Source organism: Vigna unguiculata, chromosome 9 (genome assembly GCF_037176805.1).
Source record: "Vigna unguiculata cultivar grain cowpea cultivar isolate G323 ecotype 2 chromosome 9, ASM3717680v1, whole genome shotgun sequence".
NCBI classification, from domain to species: Eukaryota; Viridiplantae; Streptophyta; class Magnoliopsida; order Fabales; family Fabaceae; genus Vigna; species Vigna unguiculata.
In genome coordinates, this window is record NC_140800.1 from 28,930,518 (window position 1) to 28,938,667 (window position 8,150).

Consider the following 8,150-nt stretch of genomic DNA (forward strand, 5'->3'; position numbering starts at 1 on the left):
AATTCCTTTGAATTAAATTTTGATTTTTTTCAAATAGGAATGAATGTATTGAGTTATTTGGTTTTTGTTGACTTGTTTAGTTATGGTCGTTTGAGCACTTCTTAATTCCAAAATGTAATATTGGAAAATCAAGCACAAAGTTTCCACGAGTACTGTAATGAATGGATATGAAAGTAGTAGAGGACAAAATTACTATTGCTTTGAATAAGAACAAGGTATGAAACTTGATTTTGTATGAGTAGTTAGTTGTAGTTATTGAATTTTATTTTTGAAGTTGTTTTTTGGGTAATGTTGTAGGTGGTTATGGATGTTGGTGTTTCAAACTTTGTGCTTTCTCATCCTTTTATGAATGAAAATTTTGAGAAATATGGTACAAGATTTGAGGAGAACGAAGAAGATGAGGAACACTTAAGAATAGAAGTAGATAAATTAGAAGCAGAGAATTTAGAACTACGAAAGGCAATGGCAGAGTTTAAAGCAATAATGACTGATACGAGGAATAACAATTTCAAACAGTAGGTTCCAACAAAAGCATATGAATATGGTAGAGACGAACACTTTGATGAATAAGAGCAGCAGAATATGTGTGAATTTGTTGAAATTACTCCTCAGCAACAACAAGGGCAAGAGGTTGGTCGGCACCATAACAGGGAGCAAGCGTAAAGCAGTAATTTGTACCACTGATTGAAGGATGAACCGAGGAATCATTTCAAGAGTCAAGCAATACGAACTCTATTTGTGACTTACGTGAGGAGGAAACGACTCACTTAGAAGTTGTTGCATCTTTGTACTGATGTTAGAATTTAATTTCATTTTCTGTAAACAGTGTGATACATTTTTGCTTCCCTGTTATGATTTAAGTTGTAGATTAATTATGAAATTGTAAAAGTGATGTTTAGAACATCATTTTTCTTAATATTGTTCATTGCTTAATTCCCCTTACTATTTGGTTGTTATTTTTGTATTTTATTGAACTAAGTTCAATGGATTTGAATCATTTTGTTCGATTCCTATTGTATGTTGAAGTGCGCATTTGATAAATGTGTGCCTAGGTTAAAGAGTTAAATACAGCAAAGAAAGATTTTGAATGACTAATGTTAAATTCCACTATCATGTATTTACTAAGCCATGGGTTCATAAGTGCTAACCTAGGATAAGTTAGGACTTCATCCCATATGTAACTGCAAAGCAATGATATAAGTGCTGCTAACCCAAGTGAAATATTTTATACATAACCTGTGACGTAATTCACTTTCTTTAGAACTTGCATTTTTAACCGTCCGTCATGATTAATATTTATAATATATGAAATAAGTGAATTTATTGGCAATAATCATAATTTATGTAGGAATAACTGATTTTGTCTTATATACAGTTAAATTGCAATGGATACTTTATGTGCTAACCTGTGGTTTCATAAGTGTTAAGCTGTATTAGTTCGTTTTCACTTATGTTGATGTTGGCAAGAGACCTTAAATATTCAAGGTTGTCCATGTTGGAATATAGTGAACTCATTTAAACCCACGCGTATGTTTGTCTTCATTCCATCTGTAACTGCAAAGCAATGACATAACTACTACTAAATGAAGTTAAATGTTTTTAACAAAACCTTTGCCCAACTTCATTTTCTTTATAAATATCACTTTGAAGACTCCGCTTCATGCCATGAATAATATTTATAATATTGTAATTGTGTGACCTTACTAGAAGTAGTCATACTTTGTGCAGTAGATACTAAAGTTGTCTTACATACTGTTAAATTGCAATGACTACTTTATGTGCTAAAATGTGCCTTCATAAGTGGTAATCTTAATTAATTGGTTTTCACTGATGTTGATGTTGATGTATTACTTCAATAAATTGTTTGAACACCCCGCTGCATGTCATGAATATTATTTATAGTTTAGTAATTATGTGAACTTATTGGAAGTAGTCGTAATTTGTGCAGGAAATACTAATTTTGTCTTATATACTCTTAATTTGTAGTTTATACTTTATTCGCTAACCCGCGGCTGCATAAGTGTGAATCTATATGACTTATTTTTCATTCATATCCATATTGTTAGGAGGCCTCAAGTTAAAATAATAAAGGAGAAAAACTAACCTTTGACATGTAATTTGAAATTGTTTCAGGTGGCAATCATTAAATAAGAATTTATTTTTTACCAAGATGAACTTATGTTTTATTTGGCAGTGCTATATTGGTGCGAAATAATTGTGAACCTATGCATAAGTATGTGCTAACCTAGTTGAAATTTTTTTGGATAATGTAAACTTAAATATAAGAACTTTGTAATGAAAATTTTGTTCATTGTAACCTTAAACGTCAGCATAGGTGAACTATACCACAATAGAATGTGACCAAATAATTTATCCAAAATATACAAAAATTAAGTGCATGGAGGACAATATCTACAAATCTACAACAAAATAAGTGCTAACCTCCGTTGACTATAATGTTTGGCCTTTACGTGTGATTGAAAAAAATTTACATAACAATAGAAGTGCACAATTAGCCTTCATTTACCATGTCATCATCAAAGAGATACAAAAGATCCAAAAGTACTCTTTGTGTATGCCATGGTGTCCAAAAAGATAGGACAAAATAAGCATCCAAATCATGTCACTGTCTTCTGCAAAGAAGGTTAAAGTGATGACATATGTGTACTGCTTTGGATCTTAATGAATGACAGTAGAGTTATAAAGTACTTAATGAAGTCCTCATTTGCAGACATCTGTGTTTCCATATTGTTGTGGAATGACGTAACAATAGACATAAAACCTGAGCAAGGTGTGGGTGAGAAGAGGTTGTGTGAATCACTCATGCCAGTGCTTAGTTGAACTGTGACTGCTGCAGTTTGCATGTTAATGCTCACTTCTTGAAAATTTAACATCATATATGGGGCCTAATGAAGTAATTTTGAAAGAATCCATTTAAATATAATTAAAAGTTATCCTAAGAAGAAAGTGATGTTGGAGAATAACTTACACCATGATCCCTTGTGGATTTATTTGATGTCGCTCCGAATTTCCATTTCTTGGAAACCTTCTACATTGTTGATTGAAGCCTATTTGTTCGAGGTTGACTCTTCCTCTTAACATGTAAAGGGTTTCATACCATGTTGTCTGTCATGGGCATTGAATTTTCGGTCAATTTTTCCTTAACCTGCTGTGAAGGGGTACTTACTATATTCAATATAGGTAAGTCAAGACTTGCACAGATGGAGTCAAGTTGGGTTAGCACAGACTTTGTTTCATTCTCAGATTGACAAGCAACTTCTGCAATTTCATAAAATCTCTTACATATTAAGTTATACCTTTCTACATGGAGCTCCTCATTATTATCTTTGTATGACTCTCTTATGTAAGTGTGTCGTTGTCGAACGCATTTGCTCCAGCTCTTCAAAACGTACTTGGGTGATAAACTTTTAATTTTCTCTTATGCAAGAACAAGAAAGCAGTGTTGGCATATAATACCTCTAAATTTAAACAAAAGATAAGTACATCGAATGTCTAGACTGACTTTATCAAATAGAACTTCATGCATTTTGTTAGCATTTTCCCCATTACGTATGCACTCTTCTTTAACCATGTAATTTGAATGGATGTCATCACATTCACAACTCTTGATATTGTAATTAATCTTACTCCTTAGCTCTTGCTGAACTTCAGCAAGCTTTGCATGCGTGCATTCTTCTTGGAATTGCCTTTCAATAAATGACTGAGTGGCACAAGGTAGGTGGTATTTAATGAACCAAAGTCGGCTTCAATTTTCTTCTTGGCCTTTGACCAATATTGGATGATAAATTGTTTGAATGCTATGGTAGAATTAATGAAACCATCAAAGAAAGCATTCATACTCTCACTTCTCTGTGTGGTGGACATACCAGCCCAAAATTGTGACTTTAAATAACAAGGAACTTATCTACTTCTTTCCTTGTAAATCGTTGAAAGTCATTCGTTATTTTATAAGTTGAACTTGGATATGAATTGTTCCCAACCTAACTCGAAATCAATACTAGAGGTAGACTTGTAAACCAATTGTTTCAAACCATGCTTTAAGGTCTTGTAGCTTGTCAATCCACCTAATATTTCCGGGACTTTCTTCATGATGTGCCAGAAACACAACTGATGTCTGGTGTTGGGAAATACAATAGCAATAGCATTTTTCATTGTTTTGCATTGGTTAGTTATGATCCTATCTGGTGCCCTATTCCCTATGCACCTCAACCAACATCGAAAGAGCAATGAAAAAGTTGAGGTATCTTCTGAAGACAACAATCCACAACCTAGTAGAATTGATTGCCCATGATGGTTAACACCAACAAAGGGTGCAAACAACATGTGGTATTTATTGGTTAGGTATGTAGTATCGAATGAGACAACATCACCAAAATCCACTAATGATGCTCTACTCCTTGCATCTGCCCAAAAAACATTAATGATTCTATTATCTGCATCTGTGTCAATCTCATAATAAAATTCATTATTAAACTCTCTCATTCTTGAGAAATGTACCATCAACGCTTGCCCATGTCCCTCCTTCCTAAACACGCTCTTTGTTGGCCGATGTAGTTTCTTACGTCTCGCTCCACGAAATCTAAGTTCTCAAAATGCCCTGCATGGCCTACCAAGGACCTAAAAGTCTTGTTCAAATGTACATCGGTCTGGTCGTTAATATCAAGGGTTCTCTTGGATTCAAATTCAACCTTCTATTTCCACGTATTAACCTTGATTTTGTAGGACTAATGTCATGATTGTGCTCATGAACCACAATCCTTACTATCCATGCTTGTGGTTTTTTGACAGTTGTTATGCAGACTGGACATTTTTTTCTTTGGGTAAGGTGTATCTTCAATTCAGGCGGGATTTGGGACACATACTTACCTTCCCTTAAGCAAACTAATTTAAGGTAACACAAGTGATCATTGTCATCCTTTTTTGAGGTCCGAATTCGCACTCCAAAACCACATTTGACAACATGTTTTTTGTAAGAAGTCTTAATGTCTTCTGCAGTGTCAAATTGCATTCCAACAGTAGGCGGACTACCATCCTCAAGGTGGTTAATGAGGTTAGCACTATCAAAGTTATCCTCCTCATCGGATGTACGTAGACCACAATCTTCATGTAATAAACTAATGTTATCCAAGCATATAGGGTCATCTTGTTCCCCATTTTGCATATGTGGATGAAATTAAAATCAGAATGATTAAACTTTATCCACACGTGGAACATCAGTATGGGCCTTGAATGAGTTCAGTAAAATTGCTTTGAAAACCTTAGACCTATGTTTCTCATTCATGTGAGGGTAAGGAGTGGATTTAACAAAATAAATATTATTCTATAGCATTTAGTTTGATAAAGTGCAACGCAACTGAAAATTAAACACACGTAAGGAACAACATTAAAGACAGAAAACACAGCATTACAATGGGTGGAAGGTGGTTATTGGTCGAAGTAAATGATGGTATTAAGTGATTCTTGAACTTCTTGAATGCATCCAAAAACACTACAGCTGTTATATGTAACATCCTAGCCGGATATTACTTATTTTACATTAAAAATAAGATAAAAATAAATAAGAACCGCATTTTTATTTAACATTAAAAATAAGATAAAAATAAATAAGAACCACCTTTATTAAAATTACTTTCCCAAAAGCGCAAGAAATTTTTTAACTATTTTATAAGCGCCAAAATATAACAAAAAACATAAATGCGTTCAACGCTTACAAATAGTAAAATTATTACTAGTAACTGATTACACAATAATAAAAAATCCATAAAATAAGTCCATGTACAATTCCCCAAGTTGGCCCTTCTTTGGCTCTAAGTATCCACGTGCTCACCTGCATTAACCTCTGCTCTCATGTAACGAGTTACATGATCATTGCCAAACACACACAGATAGGGTACAACCATCCATACGTGCCACGATCTTGCACACTCCACTGGACTTCCAAACCACCAGGGTACAACCTCGAGTGGCCGCGTGTTACCCCAATACAAGCTACACTCGTAACTAGGCCCCAAGCCAAGCATTGCCTCAAGACCTCCATCCAAAACTGTGTAGAATCCTCCACGCAATTCAACTCTGCATCCGAAACCGCCTAGCGCAACACCCATGTCGCTAGGCTAACTCGCGTTCCAGACTACCTGACAAGACACTTGGCGTCGCGGGGTGCCAACCCATTGGATATTGGTCTAGGCACAGTTCTACAACACACCACTTGGCAGGAGCACTTCTGTCGCCAAGCGCAAACTCTTGGGTTTTGCTCTAGAGTTCACTTTGTGGCCTATCTCTTGGCGGTTTACACCGTTCCGTCAAACACCACACTAGTAACTAGTAATTTACTGGTTTTTGGCACTCTACAATAGGTTCCAATAAACATATTTACACAATACACTCAATTCACGCAAAATATGCATCCACGACAAGTAAATACACTTTCATATCATTAAATTGAACTCAAGTACACAATATCACATGGTCATACATAAAACACACCCATATCCTTGCTTTCACTCATCCTAGAGAATCACAATAAATCCACATTAAACCATCAAAACAAAGTATTATACCTAACACACAATCTTGGACAACCATACAATATACAAACCAGGATGAACACATAACCAATGCCCTAAAATATCACATGGGCAATAAAATAGTAATAATGACAATAATAAGAACAATAATAATGATAATAATAATAATAATAAACAAAACAATAATAATAATAATAATAATAAAATAAAACAATAATAATAAAATAATAACACTAATAAGATAAAATTTACATAAAGAGGATTCTCTCTTTTGTTACCACATTTTATACTAGTTTTACCCTTAATTATTTTAAAAATTAATTATTTTATAATATAAATAATTTACTTTTAATCATTATTCTAAAATCTTTTTTTGTCTTAAACTATTATTTTAAAAAACATTTTTGTACATATCTTTTTTTTTATATTTTACATTTAACAACTATTTTAAAAATTAATTATATATTTATTATTGATCTTAACTTAAATTTCTTGAAAATTAAAAAATACGAACACACAGACGTGACATCGCCTATGTGTTCGCTAGTAATAATAATAATAATAATACTAAAAATAATGATAATAATAATGATAGGAAAATTAAATAATAATAATAATAATAGTAAAATAAAATAAAAATAATAACAATAAATGTTCCTGTAGAGAACAAACAAGATATGTCAGACACAAGTATTACCTTACCCTGGTCCGCCATCTCCTTAGTAGGCTTCTTCCCGGTTGATATATATCGCTTATGGGTATCTCGAAACGATCGGTTTGGACCCGGGACGGGTTACCTACAGAAGGGACTCCGAAGCTCAAGTCAATGAAATCTCTCAAAAAGTTAAATCTGGTGATTAGGGAAGTAATGAATGCGTACCTTTAATTCGTGGGGTCCATGCGTATTTATAGATTATTAATTATGTTTGGCCACGTCATGGGTTAAGCCCTTGTTTAGGTTGTGGGTGGGCCTGCGCCCTAGCCCAAACCCTTAGTTCGATTATTGTGGGCTGGTGAATCTTATTGAAACTTTCTATTTTTTGCCAAGTCCTTGGTTATTTTCGTGGAGTTGTCGGTCTAGGCCGGTTACCCTTTAACGACTTAGGCCGTTATTATTGTTTTTGGCTTGTTTTATCAATGTCGCTTCTTAGTGTTTAGTCCGGGTACCTTAGCATGTATATGGTAATTACTATTATTCGGCTTAGACCGACTAGGTGTGGTACAATAAATAATAATAATAATAGCAAAATAAAATAAAAAAATCATAATAATAGTAATAATAATAATAATAATAATAACAATAATAAGTGTGGCATATTTAGAAGAAAAACTATAAACATCATGTCAAGCCAAAAAGAAGAATCATAATAATGATAGCAGTGATGAGGTCACAAAGAGAACCCTATACAACGGAAACTACAAACACACACATACTCTCTCTAAAATCACATACAACAAAGATCACGTGGTTAAACGATAAAATAATTTGGTTCAAAAGAAGACTTTCATGCATCAATATATAACGCAATTGCATATAATATCATTAAAACAGGAAATAGCGGCTCCATTGACCTGGATTCCCTTCTCCAATGTGCACCCTAC